The 23303-nt window shown below is 39.5% G+C and overlaps 1 protein-coding gene across 17 annotated transcripts in view; it reads left to right on the top strand.

The window, feature by feature from the left end:
* Positions 1-23303, top strand: part of TENM3 (teneurin transmembrane protein 3) — a 1268347-nt gene that overhangs the window by 1035740 nt on the left and 209304 nt on the right. The gene's annotated exons all lie outside the window — the stretch shown is intronic.

Here is a 23303-nt window from a genome sequence, read left to right on the forward strand (position 1 = left end):
GGAAAGTAAGAAATCAGCTAATTCTCGTCTTGGTATGGGTGTATGGGCTGTGAAGATAGAAGCATCAAACTACATGATGTGGACTTTTAATCCTAGCCATACCCAGTGATCACAGGCCAGCAAGACTGTTCTGCAGGTGAATTTCTTACAGTTCTGCAGAAACAAGCCCTCTCCAAGACTACGAGGTAGTGTTGTAGCCTATGTCGTCAGTTCAACAATAGAATTTCCTAAAGAAAAACATGGGGGCAGATATCGCCAGAAATGATTTTAAATTATTATCACCTTCGAAATCCCCACCCCCTCCCACCCACTGTCATTTATGGGGACAGTTTTAAACTTTCCGTCTTAAATGCCAGTGTCTTTTTTCTGTAGTGCCCCTGTGTGCATCCAGATAAGATACTCAGAAAACACATTTCCTGCTCGCATACGTAAATGGATTAGACATCTAGAGTATTTTGCTTGAACCGAAATTTCTTCCTGGTACTCTTTAAGAAGGACGGGAGAGAGTGAACAGTGGGATTTTCACATCTGTTAAATAGTCATTAGCATTGAAGATTGAAACCCTATCTTCTTTTTCAACTTAAGGCCAGCTGTTGAAGTAAACTTGAAGGGCCCCTTAATTATTGCATATTTCAATAGCTTGCGGAGGATTCAGCTACCCCGTTCCACCACTCGGATCAAAGGAACTCATTTACTTGGTACACCATTGTTATTGAAAGCATTCCTCATGTGATTGTTTTGCTTCTGAAATGTTCTGTAAAAGGTCAGACAGGGTGTCCTTCTCTGATTTCATCATGCCTCTGAGAATAACCTCTGCTACCAATTATGTGTTACTTGGATGGGTGCTAGGATACCCCAGGGCTTCTTTTTCTTGGCCTCAGTACGTGTTTGCTTTTGTCACTTATATCGCGGAGTCAAAGATGTTTTAATGTCCGTATGATATTTAGAGCCCGTGAAAAACAAATTCAGACAAGTGAACAGATTTTTTCTGTCTGTGACATGATTCGGTTGTGTTGCCAGAGACATATTCGCCATGAGCTGTGCATCCTAATCAAAGGCTTTAATTACGTTGAAGGTTTCTTCATGGTTGTTGGTTTCATGACTTGTTGTAACCACGGGATAAAATCTTCTCCAGATACAACACGTGGCTCAGGGGATGAACAAAAAGCTAACCCAATGCGTAGAACTTTGGCCCTTCTGTAGGAAACACGGTATGAATGACTGAATATGAAAATCAATTCTTGACTACTTCCAAAAAGCTCACAATTCTGAGTTATCATGCTGGTGTTACATGTATTGTTTCTTTCTCCCAGAGCAAAATGTACTGTGTCAAATTGGCAAACGGTGTAGCTGGCCCGTGAGCTCTTGCATTTGGCATAAAAGGTCGCTCTCCCTTTGTTGGGGGCCTATGGACTGGTGTCGCTATAGATTTACAAAGATATACTCTGCTTGGAATATGCTCTCATGTCTGCACAATGAACAAATTTTGGATCTGAAGTTATTTTCTCAAATAGTGGATGTCAAAAATTTTTCAAAATCCCTTTATAGCAGATGTACAATAAACTGCTTACCTGGGCACATTTCTTTTCTATAGTATATCACTACTTTCAAGATTAAATTTATTGGGATATCTGGTGACATATTTTAAGACTTAGAAAGACCATAGGCTTCTTACTGTGATGAAAGCTTTTTTTCGCTAAAGATGTATGAATGAAATGGAGCAGTGTTACTACTTTGTACTACAAAGAATGCATGGAAAGGAAATAAAATAATAATAACTTTTAAATAAAGAGCTAAATATAAGAGACACAGTCTAGTCTAAGCCCTTGAAACCAAATTTAGGCAGTAAAATTCAACATGGCGGTTGCTTTTAAAGATTTAACTTTTTTTGTGATGGAACGACTTGTATGTTAAAATTTGAGTAGGTTGGCTCTGTTGGCAAAATACGCTCAGAAGCCAACAATTTCCTTTCCTCTCTGCTGCTAACATGTTAGCCTTAGCCAGCAACATCTCGCATCTGGATTTATGCAAAAGTTTCCTCTCTGGTCTTTCTTCTGCCTTCACCCTTGACACCCGTTTGCCATCTGTTGTCAACACAGTGGCCAGGGAGATTCTTTCAACGTGTAATTTAGGTTATGTCACTAATCTCAAAACTATCCACTGGCTCCCCCTTTCACACAGAGCAAAAGCTCGCCTTCGTGATGGCTTACAGGGTCCCTTGTCATCTGGCTCCTGTCATCTCGGAACCTCCCGTCTCACTCCTCTCCCCGCCGTGCTGTACCACCCTAGACATGTGGACCTTTCTCCTGTTCCTGGAACGTACTAGGCGTGCCTTTGTACCAGTTAGCCCTTTCCTGGAACGCTCTTCAACCAGATTTCCTCCTGTGTAACCCTCTCATCTCGTTCCTTCAGTCTTTGCTCAATGAGGCTTCCCCTGCCCTTGCTGTTCAGAACAACAGCCTTTGCCCCTCACACCATCCTACTTCTGTTTTTCCAAAGCACCAGTTGCCTACTGTGTTACCGTGTACTTTGCTTTGTATTTGTGTTTATTACTTACGGTCTCCCCTCAAAAGAATCCTCAAAAAAAGATTTACTCTTGTTTTGTCCACAGAAGTAACCCAAATGCCTGGAACAGGGCCTGCCACATACCCAGTAAGCCCTTAAAAATAGGTATTGAGGGGGCTCAGTCGGTTGGGCATCCGACTTTGGCTCAGGTCATGATCTCACGGTCCATGAGTTCGAGCCCCACGTCAGGCTCTGTGCTGAGAGCCCAGAGCCTGGAGCCTGTTTTGGATTCTGTGTCTCCCTCTCTCTGACCCTCCCCCGTTCATGTTCTGTCTCTCTCTGTCTCAAAAATAAATAAACGTTAAAAAAAAAAAAAATAGGTATTGAGCGGGCGCCCAGGTGGCTCAGTCGATGAAGTCTGACTCTTGGTTTCGGCTCAGGTCATGATCTCACGGTTCAGTGAGTTCAAGGCCCGTGTCGGGCTCCGCACTGAGGGCGCAGAGCCTGCTTGGGATTCTCTCTCTCCCATCCTCCCTCTGTCCCTGTGGCGCTCTCCCTCTCAGAATAAACAAACTGTAAAATAAATAAATAAATAAATAAATAAATAAATAAATAACTAACTAATTGAGAGAATGAATGACATCAAAAGAGCCAGTAAGGTTGGAGAATTAGTTTTCAGAGAAAGCTGTGAATTGACCATTATCCTGTTGACGCTGAGCAGTTAGCAGCAGAGCTTTGGAACGGTAATCGCCACAGATGCGGTTATGGGAGTAGCTGCGCATCTCGTTCCCCGGCAAATCCCGTCAGCTCTGCCTTCAGAATCCGGTCAGGATTCCCCACCTGCTGCGGCTTCTGCGGCTTTCACACTCCTGTGGGCCACCACCGTGTCTGACCTGGATTACAGCAGCCACGGACCGCCTGGATTCCGCCCTGACCCCCTCCGTCTTTTAAGCCCAACACAGCGCGTGGGAAAGTCAGGATCCAGGGAAGAGGAACACCAGAAGCTGAAGAAGGGAGGGAATAACTCACGATGGGGTGTCCAAAAGGAGGCTGAAGAAGCTTAGGGTAAGAGGAGAAGTGGAGCCAGGAGGAGCGGGGCTGTCTGTCCCGCTGGGGAGGGGCTTCAGAAGAGCAAGAAAGTCTGAGTAGTGTCACGGCACTGCAGCCACAGAGACTAAGGACGCCAAACATCAGGACGCCCGTAAAGCAGCGGGAGCTCCCACACACCGCCTTCGAGGATCACGTATGGTGCAAACACTGTAGAGAACTGTGTGACAGCTGTATTGTAGGTTAAAAATCTACTCTGTGACCCGGTAATTGCAGTCTTAGATATTGACCAAAAAAAGATATGAAAACATACATTTAAAAAGAATCGTACCAAAATGTTTATAGCGGCCTTGTTCATCGTAAACTAAAACTGAAGTACGCCTGGTGTCCCTCAAAAGGAGACCAGATTGCGGTGTGGTCATACAACAGAGTACCATTAGACAATAAAAACGGGGCACGTGGGTGGCTCAGTCGGTTGAGCATCTGACTTCGACTCAGGTCATGATCTCACAGTTCGCGCGTTCGAGTCCCACGTCCGGCTCTGTGCTGACAGCTCAGAGCCTGGCGCCTGCTTTGGATTCTGTGTCTCCCTCTCTCTGTGTCCCTCCCCTGCTTGCACTCTGTCAGTCTCTCAAAAACAAACATTAAAAAATTAAAAAACACACACACAAAAGAACAAACCACTGCTTTCACAGCATGATGAAGGCATCTCAAAAACATGTTAAGCGAAAGAAGCCAGGCATGAAAAAGAACATGCTGTAGGATTCCAATTACATGAATATATATGAAACCTAAGAACACACACAAAAAATACAGATGATGACAGATCTTAGAGAGGGGTTCCATGGAGTGGGGTGGGGGGTGGGGAGGAGGAAGGGAATTATCTGAAAAAGAGGGCAGAAGGGAACTTTCTGGGTGAAGGCAACATTTACCATCTTGTTTTGGGTGGCGGCTATCGATGGATGTGCACTATCACCAGACTCGTTGGACCAAACACTTAAGACCTGTGCACTTCATTGTATGTTATTTCTACCTCATCAACAACATAATAAAAAGGTACGAACACATATCGTGAGATTCTGAGACGAATAGGAAGGAGGAAGGTAGAAAACTACCATGGCTCCAATCTTAGGAAGTAAGATACCAGAGTCATTTCCTGAGCTTGATGCAAGAGTGATTCGATTTGGGGGATTAAAAAATGCTTGCGCAGCTATTTTAAGGAATGTGACAGGAAGTCGACAGGAGGAAACACAAGTATTAATAAGCAGAAGGGAGTGAGGTGCTATAGCAGACAGTACAACTGGGCTGCTGGGGAACAAGTCAGTGACTGGAGGTGAATAGGCAAATGCTAGTTAGGAAATCAGGGGGATAGTTGGAAGTCAAGGGTGTTCGTGTCTTTCTGGAAATCCTGTCAGTGAGGTGAGGTTTGACTCTGCCTCAACGAGTGAGTTGAATTCTACCCGGTAGACAAGGTGCACGTAGGCTGTATTGGGTTAAGCAGGATGTATTATTAAAATTAACTCCACTTGCTTCCTTTTGCTTTCTTTAACTAATAGAAAATCTAAAATTATATATATATAGCTCACATTATATTTCTTCTGGACAGAGCTGGCCTTGAGGCATGGAGAGATGTTAAACTATTTCCATAATCGAAGCAAATGATGATGAATGTCTGGCCCAGGACCATGGCAGTAGGGAAAAAGAGAAGCAGTGAAATTCAAGAGATATTTCTTCGGACAGAGTTGACTGGCTTGGTTAGTGATTGAATTTGGCAGGGCCTGGGTAATGGAGTGGGATAAATCAGAGATTGCTCTAAGATTTCTAACTTGGATAATATTGGCCGGGATGGAATACCATATTTAACATTAGGGGAAACACAAGGGCAAAAAAGAATCAGAGTTGTAAGTTTAGGAAGAAGGAGAATAATGTCACATGTTGAGTTCCAAGCCCTCGTCATATATTTAATCATTTTAACATCTGCACACAGGTAAGAAATTAAGACCCAGAAAGGTTAACTTACCCAAGGATCAGTCAGCTGGACGTGATAGAGCTAGGATTTGAACCCACCCCAGTAGTGGTTCTAAATTATTTCAAAATTTGGGAAGCAAATGATAGGTTGGCTTCTGTAAGTAGTGATAGATGTGTTCATTGTCAATCATACTTCAAGAATGCCGGGTACCGATCATTAGAGTTTACTATAAGAACTGACAGACTAACCCGGAATACAGTCCTCAGAAATGGCAAGAACCATTTGGGCAGATGATTGTTAACTAAGTGCAAGATGACAAAATCTGTACCATTGTATATGGACAGTTCCAAACACCTGTAAAGGACGATGCCTATAGTAAACACTCAATAAATAATAACTTTATTACTGTCTTAGAGGTGTAAAGGCACATGCTACGAAGATGAATCTGTTATTCTCATAAAAACAGGCCCTAGTCATGCTTTTTAGTATTGCTAAATTGTACTTTATTTTCTCTCTGTTTCTTTGTCTTTCAAAAGTTGAAGGACAGGAAAAATACCAGCTAACTATAGTTATTTTGGTTAGTTTTTCCTGGCGATACACTTTGGTAATATGGCCTGTGTTTTAGACAATATACATTTCCACTGTAGAGTAACTATATAAGAAACCAATGGTATGAGCATTTTAAGAATGCATATTTCGGGGCACCTGGGTGGCTCAGTCGGTTAAGTGTCCGACTTCAGCTCAGGTCATGATCTCGTGGCTCGTGAGTTTGAGCTCCATTTTGGGCTCTGTGCTGAGAGCTCAGAGCCTGGAGCCTGCTTCGGATTCCGTATCTCTCTCTCTCTCTCTGCCCCTCCTCCACTCCTCAAAGTAAATGAACATTGAAAAAAAAAGATGCATATTTCCCCCCTCCAAGTATATAACTAATACACAAGACTACAGATTTTCAAGCAACGTAATGTAATTATAAACTGCTACAAAAGAGAAACCAAAGAGCATTGGCACATAGCAATTAAGATCGGTGTAAACTGCTTTAAAACAAAGACTTTGGACTGACTATGAAGTGAGTGGTAAATTTGCACACAACAGCATATTTTCTGTACAACCACAAACTAAAGATTGGTCTTAAAATGAGAACATTGTTGTAAAGACAGATGCTTATCTATCAAATCAGCCTTTCCAGGCACACATAAGTAGCTGTCGATCTGGCGGAGCATGTATTTATTTCTTTATTTTAAATGTTTATGTATTCATTTGGAGAGAGAGCAACAGCGGCAGAGAGAGAGGGAGAGGGAGGATCTCGAGCAGGTTCCACGCTGTCAGCGCAGAGTCTGACACGGGGCTCGATCTTACAGACTGTGAGATCATGACCTGAGCTGAAATCAAGAGTCGGACGCCTAACAGACTGAGCCACCCAGGCGCCCCTGGAGGAGGATGTAGTTAAATGCCAAGGATAGGGGCGCCTGGGTGGCTCAGTCGGTTGAGCGACCGACTTCAGCTCAGGCCGTGATCTCACGGTTTGTGGGTTCGAGCCCCGCGTCGGGCTCTGTGCTGACAGCTCGGAGCCTGGAGCCTGCTTCGGATTCTGTGTCTCCCTCGCTCTCTGCCCCTCCCCCACTCATGCTCTGTCTCTCTCTGTCTCAGAAATAAATAAACATTAAAAAATAAAGAAAAGAAAAATAAATGCCAAGGATAGCAACAGAATACGTCAGTGCCCTGAGCTACTTAGTACAGCACTGTCTGGTAATCTTGGGCATGGGTTTGCATTTCATTAGTAGTACCTTCAGAAACTCAGTAGCCTTGAATAATTCCAACAATAGGACTGACTGTGTGACAGAGTCAGCATTGAGGAGCCTCCATCCTTCCAGGTGGGTGTACCTATTCTCAGTGACCTGTGACTCTTCCTAAATTTAACCAAACTGGTGTCTCAAGAGCTGGGTAGAAAACCCAAAAGGTATTCAAGTTGACGAGTCTTCTTTTAGTGGCTTTAAAAGACACTAGAAATTGTTGTCCCTAGGTTTGATAATGAGGGTCACATTCACGTGCTAACTCAAACACTGCTGGTAACTTCCTGACTCAGGGTTTTGAGAAATTTTTAGGGCCTCACTGGGGGCCAAGAGTGCCACACACATTAATAATACCTGTTAAGGTCACAGACCTAGCATGGGCCTGAGGGGATGAGAGGGAAGCGATGAGGGCTTCGTATGGTTCACCTCGATTCTAGAGCATGGCTTTGCTGATTCTGCTTGGGTCAAGCAGTAATTAAAAAGCTATTATTTATTGATCATCTGCTATCAATTACACGCTGTGACAGATACTGTCTCATTGAGTTTCATTCTCCTTGGACCTCCAGGGTACTGGCTGTTAATCCACATTTTTCTGCCTTAGACAAATGAGATGCAGAGGTTCAAACCAAAGTTGACCAGATCCCAAAGACAGTGCATAGTTTTTGTGTATCCGTATTGTTGAGATTAGAGTAGATGGACTGACGTGAATAATAAGACTTTTTGGAATCTAGCCAATAGCGTGTGCAGATACACAGGAGCTACATGTGTTTCAGATCCTGACAACACAAATTTATCAAGTCAATTTAAAATGTTAATTTTGAAGAAATTGCTTTTTTTAAGTTTTATTTATTTGAGAGAGAGAATGTGTGTGTACAAGCGTGAATAGGAGAGGGCCAAAGAGAGAGGGAGAGAGAGAACCCAAACAGGCTTGCAGTGTCAGCGCAAAGCCCGACGCGGGGCCCAGGCCCGTGAACCATGAGATCGTGACCTGAGCTGAAACCAAGAGTTGGATGCTTAACCGACTGTGCCACCCAGGCGTCCTGAAGAAATTTCTGCAGAGTATTACGATAAGTTTTCAGGCGTGTTCCTCTGAATAGACATTTAAGGGAGTTTTTGACATGGGAATCAAGCCTCTGAATTCTGTTTTTGGGAAAGCATCACAGGAACGCGATGATGCAGTTTTGTAGACACCATCACGAATATTAAGAAGAAGAAACAGGGATATAATAGAAGCGAAAGGGAATATTGAAAATCCAGCGTGTTTGTGTTTCAGCCTCGTTTCCTGGATGGAATGAATGCCACAGATACTGATGACTTCCAAGCAGGGAATCTGTTGACGTTTCTAAAGATTTTCTCAAGGATTTGAGATGGTTTATAGAGAAACTGATAGAGGAAAAGGAAGTACTGAAGCTTTATATTCGAATTGGATTTTTTGTGTGATTCCATATTTAAAAGAAAGTTTATTCGTAGTTTGCTTCTAGATCTTCGCAAGTGTTAAAATGTTTTATTTAGTACTAAGGAAAGCGCATCATTGAAAGGAGTGTACTTACGCAGAGGTTCTTTTACGTGTGTCATAATTTATTACTACTTATTTTTATACAGCAAGAAACACATAGTTCGTTGTTTAGGAATAAAAATAATTAGCTATAATACCATACCAACAACTAAAAGGAATTCTTTAAATTTTTTTTTCAACGTTTTTTATTTATTTTTGGGACAGAGAGACACAGAGCATGAACGGGGGAGGGGCAGAGAGAGAGGGAGACACAGAATCGGAAACAGGCTCCAGGCTCCGAGCCATCAGCCCAGAGCCTGACGCGGGGCTCGAACTCACGGACCGCGAGATCGTGACCTGGCTGAAGTCGGACGCTTAACCGACTGCGCCACCCAGGCGCCCCTAAAATGAATTCTTAAAGGCCTTTAGCTCAAAGTTGTTTTCACTTGAAGCGCAGAAAAATATTTTAATTCACAAAAACTTAGTTCTTGGGCATGCTGCCTTCTGCCTTTCTCACCGTGTATCCAAAGTCCCATAAACTTAGAAATTTAGGTTTGCTATGTGAGGCTAGACATTTGTGTTCTTTCCTATGCCTTTTTTTAATCTTTTAAAAGTGACCAGTCAAGGTGCCCCTGAGTGGCTCAGTCGATTAAGTGTCTAACTCTTGATCTTGGCTCAGGTCATGATCTCACGATTCATGGGATCGAGCCCCATGTTGGGCTTGGCGCTGGCGACATGAGGCCTGCGTGGGATTCTCTCTCTCTCTCTCAATATAAATAAATAAGTAAACTTTAAAAAAATGACCAATCAAATCAAATTGGTGATTCCAATAAGATGCAGATTTCTACTCTTATAAGAACTGCAATTTACCACAGCTTTATTATTTCTTATTTATCTCTTCGTTAATTTCTCCTTCACAGTATTCCAGAAAGGATACTCCTAAGAAGGGTTTAACTTACCGATTGTTTTCATTTGGTATGCATTACTTCATGAATTTATTTATTGCCCTCTCTTCTAAATTGTATTTTAAAAAATTCTGCAAGTTCTTTGCTTTAGAAGTGAAGGAGACATCTTTAAGCGAAGGAATTTTTCTGAGCTACTGTACCAAGAATTAGTTAAAATGTTAAAGCATTTCCTTGAGCCATTCATAGGTGCTATCTATTGTATACTTGAACTCAAATGAAAACAGTAAAATGTATTATTTTTGCCTTCTTGATAATAATTTCAAATGATATGTGTAGATAAAGCTTTAGTTGTAATTGACAAATAACCAATTAATACACCTAAAAATTTGTTTACGTTTTTGTTCCACTTTCTCTTCCTGGCCACTGACCTGCAAATTCCACACCGCGTCCCCCCTCCCCCACCCGGCACCTGTCATGCCCACAGGATTGGGTGGTAATAAGGTATCAACTTCTCAATAAAACTTATTTCAAAAAGGAAAACCTTTACAATGCAATTGCAGATGGTAAAACAATTTATTCTGCTCATAGATATAGAGCATATGTTTCCTTTTTCTAAAATAACTTTACGGATAGGCCTTAAATCTGGCTATCTTTACAGATTATCCCACCAACTTCTGCTAAACTTCAAGATAACACGAACTACAATTTTTGGTTTTACAACTGCAGTTTTTATCTTATAAACAAAGGCTCTTATAAACAAAAGGTTCTAATTATCGAAGAAGCAATTAACAAACTTATGTTTAAAACTGGTCACCACAGACATGTAGTAAAATTGTAGTAAAACACACACACACACACTTACCCCCGCCCTCCCCCCTCCCCCCCCCCCCCCCCCGCCGCCAACATACACCCAGGACTTCAAGTAAAATTGAGGAAATCTGAATAAGAAGGGTGCATTTTATCAATGTGAATATCCTGGTGTAAGTTTTGCAAGTTCCCGTTGAGGGGAACCAAGCAGAGTGTCCACATACCTCTCTGTTTTATTTCTTAAAATTGCTTATAAATCTACAATTGTCTCAAATGTTTCAGTTAAAAACACTGGTTAACAGGGGCACCTGTGTGGCTTAGTCGGTCAAGCGTCCGACTTCAGCTTGGGTCATGATCTCATGGTTCGTGGGTTCAAGTCCCGCGTCAGGCTCTGTGCTGACAGCTCGGAGCCTGGAGCCTGCTTTGGATTTTGTGTCTTTCTCTTGCTCTCTGCCCCTCCCCCGTTCATGCTCGCTTGCTCTCTCTCTCTCTCTCTCTCTCTCTCTCTCTCTTTCTCTCTCTCTCTCTCAAAAGTAAATAAACATTAAAAAATTTAAAAGTAAATAAAAATTTAAAAAGACAGGCACTTTTAATATTCTGTATCCTACTCCCTTCCAAAATGGTAACAAAAGCAAATTATAGGTTTATAATGCTTTACTTTGCGACTTATCTCTGTCTTCATGATTGTCTTCATTTGCATAAACATTTATACATAAAGTATACATGCACATGTACACTTAGGTTTATTTTAAATATTCTATAAAGCACTTCTTGGGGACCATGTTTCCGTATTTTGGGAAATCAAAATGAGTTAAAGTCGTTGGACTTAGAAAAGCAAGAAATCCTTTTTAGACAGAGCACTATATTAAAGTTAGATATGACATGGAATTTCTATCCTCAAATCCTCATCTACACATGTGAGTAGTAATCCGTTAAGCAGTAAGAGTCTCCGTGTAAAAAAAGCCACTTTTCTGTGCTTTCCTTTGTTATTATCCATTATGTCCAAGGTTTGGGCACCGTCTGCAACAGTCTAGGCTGTGTTCGATTCCTTTCACTTTCAGGGTGCAATAAAGCGTTACCGTAAGCAGAATCCAACTTAAAATAAGAGTGAACCCAGGCTTATGTTTCAGCCAATTTCCCAAAAAAACCACTATCCAAGATTTTGACATTTATTCCATAGATTTTTTTGTTACCTTTTTCTTTGTCTCCACCCTGCCACATCACGAGCGTCATTTTATTTTTTTAATATAATTTACTGTCAAATTGCCTTACTTACAACCCCAGTGATGAGCATCATTTTCAGAAATCAGGTTCAGTTTCCATTGATTCCATTTGCTTCCTTCCCATGGTTCTTTTTCCTTCTGCCTCTTCGTCTGTTTTTAATGTGAGTGGCTTGTGTGGAAAAGCACCTTGAATGTGGGAGAAAAAAGAAAAGCATTTGGTTTACAGAGACTTGTGTATGATGTTTTCCTCAACACCGTGGAAGGTTACAAAGATAGACTTTGCAATTTCAAATAAGAGGCAATATAAATACTACAGTGCACTGGTGAGGAAAAAATTGTAACACCCACAGTTTAGCAGAAATATAAACCCGTTCTGGATAGATTTTTCCAGAATGATGAGAGGAGGGAGAGCAAAATAGGGTTAACGTGTTGAGATTGTGTGATTTTAAGTAATTTTAAAAGATAAGAGAGAATTTTTTTTTAAGTTTATTTATCTTGAGAGAGAGAGAGCAAAAGTGGGGGAGGAGCAGAGAGAGAGGGAGAGACAGAATCCCAAGCAGGCTCTCTGTGGTCAACTCAGCCCAAAGCAAAGCAGGGCTCAAACCCAGGAACTGTGAGATCATGACTTGAGCCAAAGTCAAGGGTCAGATGCTTAACCGACCGAGCCACCCAGGCGCCCCGAAAGATGAAAGATATTTCTGAAAGTATTTTGAAAATCCCATGCACATCTGTCTCTTTTAGCCTACCCTGCATTTAATCTGTTGCTAAGGTAATCAGTTTATTCTACCTCTTAATTATCTTTTAAATGTGGCCCCACATCTTTATCCCCGTCATGGGCTTGGGTTTATAGACTCCATGCAGTAGTGCGAACAAATATCTACTAACCTTCATCCCTCACCACTCGTGCAAACATAACACACACACACACACACACACACACACTCACTCACCCCACATCCATCCCCCATGCTGGTGCCAAAGTGATCTTCATAAAATGCATCTCAGACCTTGTCATTCATTTGCTTCAAACCACTCAAGCACCTTCCTGGTGCCAGTACAATATGTCTGTGAATTCTGAAACCCGTACACAAGGCAAGGCTCATCAAAATCTTTCTCCGTCCTATGTTTCCGACTTCATCTCCTAAGTCATTTGCCTTCCGCCTGCCCTCTCCCAGCGCCTCCCCCACCCATCACGCCCTAGCCAACGTGAACTACTGCTTTTCTGCACATCACGTCGTCTTCTTGCTTTTGCTTCTTTCTCAGTTGTCCTGGAATCTCCTCTGTCTGCTCTTCTGCCCGAAATATGCATGCCTTGGGATAACTCCAGCATTGTTTTATCAGAAAAGCCTCGTGTGACTCTTTCAGAAATGAGCGTATTTCATCTCTGCGATAATTTACCGGATAGTGTTTAATCTCTGTATGTTTATACCCAAGAGTGGGAGGGCAGTGTAGGAAAAAAGCTTTGGAGTCAGACACAGTGGGAGCTGCCAAAGGGCAGGAAACTATCTGTTTAACCGAACATTGAATCACTAGTACCTGGCAGGTACCTGAAATACTGGAGGCATTCAATGTATATGTCTTTGTATGAATTATTGAATGAAGCGATCAATAAATAAATGAAGGAGGTCATTTGTGTCTTACTCGTTGGAATTGGATGGAATATCAGCCCGGGAGGCATTTCTAAAGATATTAAGCATTTGAATGAAGACCCCCTCCCCCCCCCCCCCCGTTCTGTAGGATGGCTATAATGAAGGAATGAATATCTACAAGGAATTTTTAAGCCTTCAGTAGGTTACATAGGAAACTGTAATAGTTAATTTCAGAAATAGCGATGGAGTCATCATCAAGTGGATCCACTACATTAACGACATAGAACATACGATGAAATCCGGAAGAAAATATATATAAATTTGAGGAGTGTAATCTGCTTTAAACACTAATAGCTATGTTTATCAGGCAGATAAGTAACACACTTCTTTCTTTCCAGTTTCAGCTCTCTGTTCAATTCCTCAAATACTCAGCAGCCTCTAAGATATCTCAACAAGACATCCTAATGTGTAAAAATGTCTAAACCATTACCAACCTAGCGAAAACCTACTTTTTTTTAACTAACGTGTCCCTCCTTCTGTGGTAAGTGCCCAGTAGGTATATGTGGAATGACTGAATGAACCATTACCAAATGAGTCTGTTCAGCCCCCACACTTACAAAGACAGTCATCACTTCAGCCAAATGCTGTCACAAGGTCCTTAGACCCTAGGCGAGTCCCCGGGTTAATCATCCTCCGACTTCTTTCCTCGTAATAAATCTCTTCCGAGGAACCTCTGCATGGCCTTACCGTATCAAGTAAAAATTCTCCTACTTGGATTTTAAAGTCATCAGTTGGTCTCACTTTGTTCTTGACTTATTTTCCAAACCAGTGTTGCCGCTCATCTCCAGGTGTTCTTCCTCATGGCCGATTTGACTTGCTTATATCTTTGCTTCTCCCTTCGGTTTACCTAAGGTTAGCTAACCCCAGCACAGAGCAAAGGCTTCCATATTTGTTTTCCCCCTATAGTTTGGGTTGGTTTTTTAAATTATTTTTTGGCACTTGCCTGAGATCTGTGTTGTAGCTGCTTCAAGGGTGGAAGTCCTATCTCCAAAAACAGCATAAGCTCCTTCAGTCCAATCAACCTGTTGTCTTCTGTGTCCGTCTCTCCAAAGTACTGGAACGTTATTGGGGAAATAAAATTTGCACTTGTGATTGGGCAGCAATGAACCATTGTTGATTCAAGAAGAATGCACTTATGAAAACGAAGTTGTCTATTGTAAGCGGGATAGACCGGCATGGAGAGAGTCAATAGACAAAAATGTCAGCATACACTTTTTTGCAGGGTGTATACTTAGTCAGCAGACGAGGGTTTTTATTTAATAAATGAGAGAGGGAGAGATGATAAGGGTAATGGGAATCAAGTGGAGCACACATAATCAAGGTATGGTTTTAATCAGCTAACAGCAAACTCGATGATTAAATACAAACGATCAAAGAGGGTAAAAGCCAGAAAAATCATCAAACTTTCAAGTAGAAAATGGTGACTTCACTGGAGAAGTGAAATGGTCGAGAAGGAAATGATGGGTTGGGCAGGGTATATGCACGAAAGGGGATGACTTCCGTTTTGCGCAGATTGGCAATGCACATGGAGAAGACAAGAAATATGACTCCTTTAAGGTGTGTTAGGTCAAGAATCATGACATTACGTTGGCTAGAATGGATTTTTAAAGTTGTGTCCACGCAATAGAGATGTGCTATCTGTGTTCATTGTCAGAGCTCATACTTGACGCTGGTTTTTTTTTTTTTTTTAATCTCCTCGGTTTCTTTTGAAGCAAACTTGTTATGGTAATCTGGTATAGAGAAAGTTAATGGGGACACTCATACTAGTATACTTTTGTTGTAATGTTTCAATGTCATGGATCGTTTCAATGTAATGGATCGGTGCCTGCTGGGAGGAAGTTGGCACCCTAGGAACTAATTTATCTGTGAGAAAGGGAGGGGGCAGAGGCTGAAATCTTCGCTGTCTTGGGAAAATTGCTTGATGAGGTTTGTTTTTGGCGCCGCTGTTTCTATTGCTTTGAATCGGATATAACTGTGCTTGAGGACCATTAGAGGACAGAAATCAAATCTTAATCAGTCGTGATGTTTTGTTTTTTTTTTTTTTCTGTTTAAAAGAAAGTTCCAAATTTGCTTTAAAGCCTAGGGAGTTTAATTAAAGTAAGTAGAGACAAAAGTACTCTTTTGAGAGCCGTCATTTCTCTTAATATGACACTATTAATAATGTAGTGTAATGCTATTTTGGAAGTTTGGTTCTTTCCTTGTCTTTTGTCTTGTCCTGACTCCTTTCTATATTCTAAATGAAAGGGGAATAAAGCCCTTAAAGGAAGGTACTCTATCTACTAAATTCACTGTCTCCTTGGGCACCACATCATCTCTGATCTCTTCTGTAATTCTTTGAAGAAATAACCCCTGCAAGCACTATTTTTTTTTTCCTTTCCCTTCCTCTTTTGTTGTGAGCCTCTTTTCCCAACAACATTTGCCAGGTTCTTCACAAAGATTTTCTTTTTCTTTTTTTCCCAATTAGGATGAAAACGAGATCATTATGTGACCATTTCATTGTGAGTGTCACTTCCCTTTTTGACAGCTCCATTCGCCGTACCCCGTTATAAATCTTCAAATTTCTCACCTGCCTTGAAATCAGAAAGCGCTTTCATTAACGCTGGTCTTTGTGAGCAGCAAACATGAATGAAGGCATGGCAGACATCACAGCCTCATCGTCAAACTTACCTGCTTTGTCACTCAGTGCCACGGCAACGTGCTTACTGCTTAAACCCGGTGATCTCGCTTTGAATGCTGATTATGTGTGGTACATTTTTGAATTTTAAGAGTGTTTCTGAGGTCACTTTTCGTTTTTGTACAGTGATGTGTTACCTCTAGCTTGGGTTTCGTGATCTTCGTTGTTTGAAAGTTAATCAGTGTTCTTTGTTAGAATACCTTCCGATTTGCTTGAGGAAGCATTTGATGTCACGTGTCTTTGTCCGTGGATTCTGGTGAACATTTTTTAAGTCAAGTGATGTATGTAAGGTATGATCCCTCTAATTGCGCTATCATGCCAAAAAGACAGTTCTTGAACGTGATCACGTAAATTGGACTTTTACCCTGTTTTCATACTCTGTTTTTATTACATGCATACGATTAAAAAAATTAGAATTATCCTGTGTTTTCACATGATAGGTAAGAAGCAAGAAATTATAAGGGAAGCAGATATTATTTTGTTTTGACTGTCACGTATGAACTTGACCCTATTTTGATGTCCTCGCTAAAATGTAAACACGGAAGTATATAATGAAGGTTGGAAGTTAAAGAGTTAAGTCTCCACCGTACTACCCTGAATGATCTCAGAAGCTAAGCAGGGTCGGGCCTGGTTAGTACTTGGATGGGAGAAGTTGAAGAGTTAACAGTTCTTTATAAACCAGAAGGCCATTAACTTTTAATAATGCTGTCTCAAATATTTGGCTGTAAATTGTGGTGATAATCAAATACGAGCCTATGGGATTGTGCTTTGTAGTACTGTTTGATTTGATAACTCTGGTAATCCTCAAAGTACGTTAGGAAAAATATTTTATGCTTACATTAGCAACTATCATGAGATTGTAGAATAACCTGCCAACCCCAAGATGTATTGTAAGGACAAGAAAAAAAGGAATTCTGTCTCGGACCTTGTTTCTTTTTGTTTTCTTTTGTTTTTTGAATGATTACTTTCAGAAAAATTTTGTAACCTAATACATTTTGGTTTCTTACCATGAGAAAGAGATGAACTAGCTTCAGAAGATTTCAAAATGAGACAAAATACTGCCTACATACTAAAAAATGTTGTCTTTATAAAACTGGAAGATAATGTCCACATTATTTTTTTTATCTGTGTTCCTCATTTAACATGCTGTGTAGTTTCAGGGCCCCTGGGTGGCTCAGTGGGTTACGCATCTGACTTCGGCTCAGGTCATGAACTCATGGTTTGTGAGTTCGATCCCTGCTTCAGGTTCTGTGCTGACAGCTGGGAGCCTGGAGCCTGCTTCCGATTCTGTGTGTGTCTCTTTCTGTCCCTCCCCTGCTTGTGCTCTGCCTCTAAAAATAGAAAATGTTAAAAAAAATTATTTTTTAAAAATGTTGTGTAGTTTCCCTGTAATCAGACAATGCTTTTGCTATCACTGCTGGGTTGTGGTCTCCAGACTGGTCTTAATGAGATGCCACTCTGACCACAGACTCAAAATAAAGCAATCATTTCTTCAATTCTCATTGAATTTGTGGCTCAGTCAGTTGAGCATCTGACTTTGGCCCGGGTCATGATCTCACAGTTTGTGAGTCTGAGACCCACGATGGGCTCTGGGCCGACAGCTCAGAGCCTGGAGCCTGCTTCGGATTCTGTGTCTCTCTCTCTCTGTCCCTCCCCAACTCGTGTTCTGTCTCTCTCTGTCTCTCTCCAAAAATAAATAAACATTAAAAAAATTTTTTTAAGTTGAATTTCTAAAAAGTTAAAACTAAATTTCTGCAGTACTATTTACGGGGGGGGGGGGGTAAAATTGCTATATAACATTACAGAAGTTTCAGGGGGTCAGTATTCTAATTTGACGTCTATATGCACTACAAACTGATTACCACTAAAAGTCTAGTTATCACCCACCACTAGAGTGGATCACCTTCCCCCTTTCCAGTCACCCTTTTCCCCCTTCCCCAACTGTGACCACCAGTGTACAAGTTTTTGTTTTGTTTGTTCATTTGTAATTTTTTAGATTTCACATACAAGTGAAATCATACTTTGTCTTTCTCCGACTTACTTCACTTAGCATAATCTCTTGAAGTCCCATCCATGTTGTTGCAAATGGTAAGAGTTCATTCTCTTTTATGGCTGAGTAGTATTCTATTTATAATACATATTATGTTTTATGTATATTGTGAGTTCGATCCCTGCTTCCGGTTCTGTGCTGACAGCTTGGAGCCTGGAGCCTGCTTCCGATTCTGTGTGTGTCTCTTTCCGTCCCTCCCCTGCTTGTGTATATTATGTATAATATACATAATATAATAATAATAATATAGTATTGTTATATTATTATAATAAAAGTATTATATTATTATAATATTAAATCATTATAAGTTATAATGTATATAATTATTGATATATTATAATGATAATTAACATAATTTATAATAATAATTTAATATTATAAGGTTGATTGCTGTTGGTATGAATTTTGTGTATACTTTGGATATTAATCCCTTGTCAGATATATGATTTGCAAGAATCTCCCACTCAGTAGATTGCCTTTTCATTTTGATCATGATTCCTTTCATTGTGGAGAAGCTTCTCATTTTGATGTAATCCCATTTATTTTTTTGCTTTTGTTTCCCTTGCCTTTGGGGTCACATCCACAAAATGTTGCTAATTAATATATTATGTTAATATATACTATGATAATTTTATTATAATAAAACAATACTATTAATTACAATACTACTAATTAATAATAATATATTATATTCTAATATAATAATAATATAATATATATAATCCATTGATGGATGTTTAGGTTGTTTCTATTTCTTGGCTATTGTAGATAATGCTGCAGTGAACGCATAGGGGTATGTATATCTTTTTAAATCAGCGTTTTTGTATTCTTCAGATAAATACCCAGAAGTGAAATTGCTAGGTCGTATGGTAGTTCTGTTGCTAATGTTTTGAGGGCCCTCTGTATCGTTTTCCATAGTGTCTGCAGCAGTTTGCATTCCCACCAACAGTGTACGAGGGTTCCTTTTGCTCTCGATCCTTGCTAACGCTTGAGTACATCTCCTTTGGGAGAATGTCTATTTCCTCTGTCCATCTTTCAATCAGGTTGATTTGTTGTTGTCAATTGGTAGGAATTTTGTGTGTATTTTGGATATCAATCCCTTGTCAGATAGGTGATTTGCAAGAATCTCCCATTCAGTAGATTGCCTTTTCATTTTGATCGTGACTCCTTTCACTGTGGAGAAGCTTTTCATTTTGATGTAATCCCGTTTATTTATTTTTTTGCTTTTGTTTCCCTTGCCTTTGGGGTCACATCCACAAAATATTGCTAAGACCAATGTTGAGTATTTTAGGAATTCTGTGGTTTTAGTTCTCATAAGTATTTAATCCATTTGAATTAATATTTGTGTATGGTATAAGATAGTGGTCCACTTTCATTCTTTGGCATGTGGCTGTCCATTTTTTTCAACACCATTATTGAAGAGACTGTCCTTTCTCCATTGTGTGTTCTTGGCTCCTTTGCCCTAAATTAATTGTCCATATATGTGTAGGTTTAATTCAGTTGTGTCCCCCTGATCTACCTGTCTGTTTTTATAATAATACCATAGCTTCAAGGTATAGTTTGAAATCGGGGAGCATAATACCTCCAGTTTTGTTCTTCTCCCTCAAGATTGCTTTGGCTATTCAGGATCTTTTATGTTTCCATAAAAATTTTAGAATTATTTCTTCTGGTTCTGTGAGAAATTCCATTAGAATTTTGATGGGGATTGCACTGAATCCGTAGATTACCTTGGGTAGTATGGACATTTTAGCAATATTCTTCCAGGGGCGCCTGGGTGGCTCAGTCGGTTAAGCGTCCGACTTCAGCTCAGGTCACGATCTCACAATCCGTGAGTTTGAGCCCCGTGTCAGACTCTGTGCTGACAGCTCAGAGCCTGGAGCCTGCTTCCGATTCTGTGTCTCCCTGTCTCTTTGCCCCTCCCCTGATCACACTCTGTGTCTCTCTTCCTGAAAAATAAATAAACATTAAAAAAAAAACAACAGTATTCTTTCAGTGATGAGCATAGAATCTTTTCATTTATTTATGTCTTCAGTTTCTTTCATCAGTGTCTTTATCATTTTCAACGTACAGATCTTTCACCTCCTTGGTTAAATTCATTCCTAAGTATTTTATTCCTTTTGTTGCAATTATAAATGGAATTTTTTATTTCTCTTTCTGATAATACATTATTAGTTATATATATATATATATGCGCTACATATATATATGCGTTATATATAGATATATACATATATATGCGTTATGTATATATATATACATATATATGCGTTATATATATATATATGTATGTATATATATATATATGTATGTGTATATATATATATATATATATATATATATATATATATGCGCTACAGATTCCTGGATGTTGATTTTGAATCCTGCTACTTTACTGAATTCGTTTATTCTAATATTTTTTTGGTGGGGTCTTAAGGATTTTCCGTATATAGTATCATGTCATCTGCAAAAAGTGACAGTTTTACTATTGCCTTTCCAATTTGGATGCCTTTTATTTCTGTTTCTTGCCTAGTTGCTATGGCTAGGAATCCCAATACTGTGTTGAATAAAAATGACAAAAGTGAGCCTCCTTATCTATTTCCTGGTCTTGGAGGGAGAGCTTTCAGCTTTTTACCATTGAGTATGGTATCAACTGTGGATTTATCATCTGTGGCCTGTATAATGTTGAGGTATATTCCCTTTATACCCACTTGGTTAAGAATTTTTAATCATAAATGGATGTTGAATTTCATCACATTTTTTTTCTGCATCTACTGAGATGACCATATGAATTTTTAGTCCTCATTTTATTAATGTGCTATATCACGTTGATTGCTTTATGGATATAATGTTGAACCAACTTGCATTCCTGGAATAAATTCCACTTGATCATGGCATATCATCCTTTTAATGTATTATTGAATTAAGTTTGCTAATATTTTGTTGAGAATTTTCCATCTGTGTTCATCAATGATATTGGCCTATAATTTTCCATTTTTGTGGCTTTCTTGTCTGGCTTTGATATCAGGAGGACACTGGCCTCATAAAATGAATTTGGAAGTGTTCCCTCTTCTTCAATATTTTGGAAGAATTTAGAAGGATAGATTTTAAATCGTCTTTGAATGTTTGGTAGAATTTACTGGTGAAGCCATCTGGTCCTGAACTTTTTGTTTGTCAGGAGGTATTTGATTACCGATTTCAGCCTTTTAATGTTAATCAGATTTTTTATTTCTTCACGGCTCAGAAGATTGTTGTATGTTTTTTTTTTAACTTTTTTTTAATTTTACTTTTGAGAGAGAGAGACAGAGTGTGAGCAGGGGAGGAGCAGAGAGAGTGGGAGACACAGAATCTGAAGCAGGTTCCAGGCTCTGAACTGTCAGCCCAGAGCCCAATGCAGGGCTCGAACTCACAAACCACGAGATCATGACCTGAGCCGAAGTCAGACACTTAACCAGCTGAGCCACCCAGGCGCAGCTGTATGTTTTTTAAGAATTCATTCATTTCTTCTAGTTTGTCCAGTTTGTTGGTGTCTAGTTATTCAGAGTAGTCTCATATGATCATTTCTAATTCAATGGTGTTATTTGTAACTTCTCTTTAATTTCTGACTTTGTTAATTAGAACCCTCTCTCTTTTTTTTTTCTTGGTTGCTCTAATGGTTTGCCAATTTTATCTTTTCAAAGAACCAGGTTTTAGTTTCATTGATCTTTATTATTTCCTTTTTTCTATTGACTTTGGGCTTTGTTTGTTCTTTTGTAGCTCTTTTATACGTAAAGTTAGATTGTTTGAGATTTTTATTTTTGAGGTAAGCCTGTATTACTATGATCTTCCCTCTTAGGAACCCCAAAATTTTGGTATATCATATATCTGTTTCCATTTGTTTCTAGGTATTTGTTCGTTTCTTATTTGATTTCTTCATTGACCCATTGGTTGTTCAGCAACATACTATTTAATTTTTACATTTTTCAGGGTTTCCCAGTTTTCTTCTTGTAACTGATTTCTGGTTTTGTACCATTACGGCTAAGGAAGAAACTTGATAGGGTTTCAGTCTTCTTGAACTTATTAAGACTTGGTTTATAACCTAACCTGTGATCTATCTTGGAGATGTCCCATATGCACTGAGAACAGTGTGCATTCTGTAGTTTTTGGATGGAATGTTCTGTGTCTATCTGTTAAGTACATCTGCTATCATGTGTTAAGTTTAAGGCCAATGTTTCCAGAGTCTGCAGTACAATCTTAAAGCTGACCTTTCATCTCCATTTTCTTCTTGACAAATATCTAAATCAAAACTGACAAAAATAATTATTCCTGTATAAATTAGTATGAAAAGCTTTGGAGTCCTATTCTGTGACCATTGCCAGACTTGTTGATTTCTCAGAACTTTCTTTCCTTGCTTATGAAATAGGAATAAGTAGTGACAGATTATAAATGGCTGTGGAATTAAATAAAACAATGTATGTTGAGTACATAGCCTAATGAATTTAATAAACTTTAATGAGTGTAAATTTCCTCCATGGATTTCTCCCTCCCATGGTGCCTCCCACTTTTGCATTTAGGATGTATAAAGTTACATTTTATAGATTCTAGATATTTAGAAACTCCCTTTTAGATGTGTAGTAACTCCTTTCTAGAATTGCTGGGTAAAGTAATTTACTCATGGCTAACTATAAATAAATAAACAAATAAATAAATAAAATAGAAAAATATGTAGTTCCTTTTTCTTTTTTTTTCTTTTTCTCTTTTTCTAGTTTCTTGCAGTAAGCATTATCTTTTAAGTACACAGGTTTTTTTGAGCATTAGGGGTTAAAGGACTTGTTATAGACTGGATATGGATGTGTTGGAATGCTTTAGAAAATCGATTCTTGCTAATGGAGAGAATGTTTTTAAAGTGAACTATTGCCATTCCTTCAGTGAACCACATACAGCAGAAAAAATTCAAGTAAACATTGAAGGAGAGGCAAGTTCTTCCTTATAGAATTAATGAGAATTGCAGTGATCTGCCATGGGGAATTAGAATCTGAAAACCCTTTTCCATGCGCATTATTCCCTAATGTCTAGAACCAGATAAGTAGACTCTAATTTTAAATGTGCAATTATCCAAACAAGATGAATGTGCAGGGCAACACTGGATAAGACTGTCGATCTTAATGTTAATATTTTTATTCTCCTTTGTAACAGACATATAGTTGGCAAAAGCC

Source organism: Acinonyx jubatus, chromosome B1 (genome assembly GCF_027475565.1).
Source record: "Acinonyx jubatus isolate Ajub_Pintada_27869175 chromosome B1, VMU_Ajub_asm_v1.0, whole genome shotgun sequence".
NCBI classification, from domain to species: Eukaryota; Metazoa; Chordata; class Mammalia; order Carnivora; family Felidae; genus Acinonyx; species Acinonyx jubatus.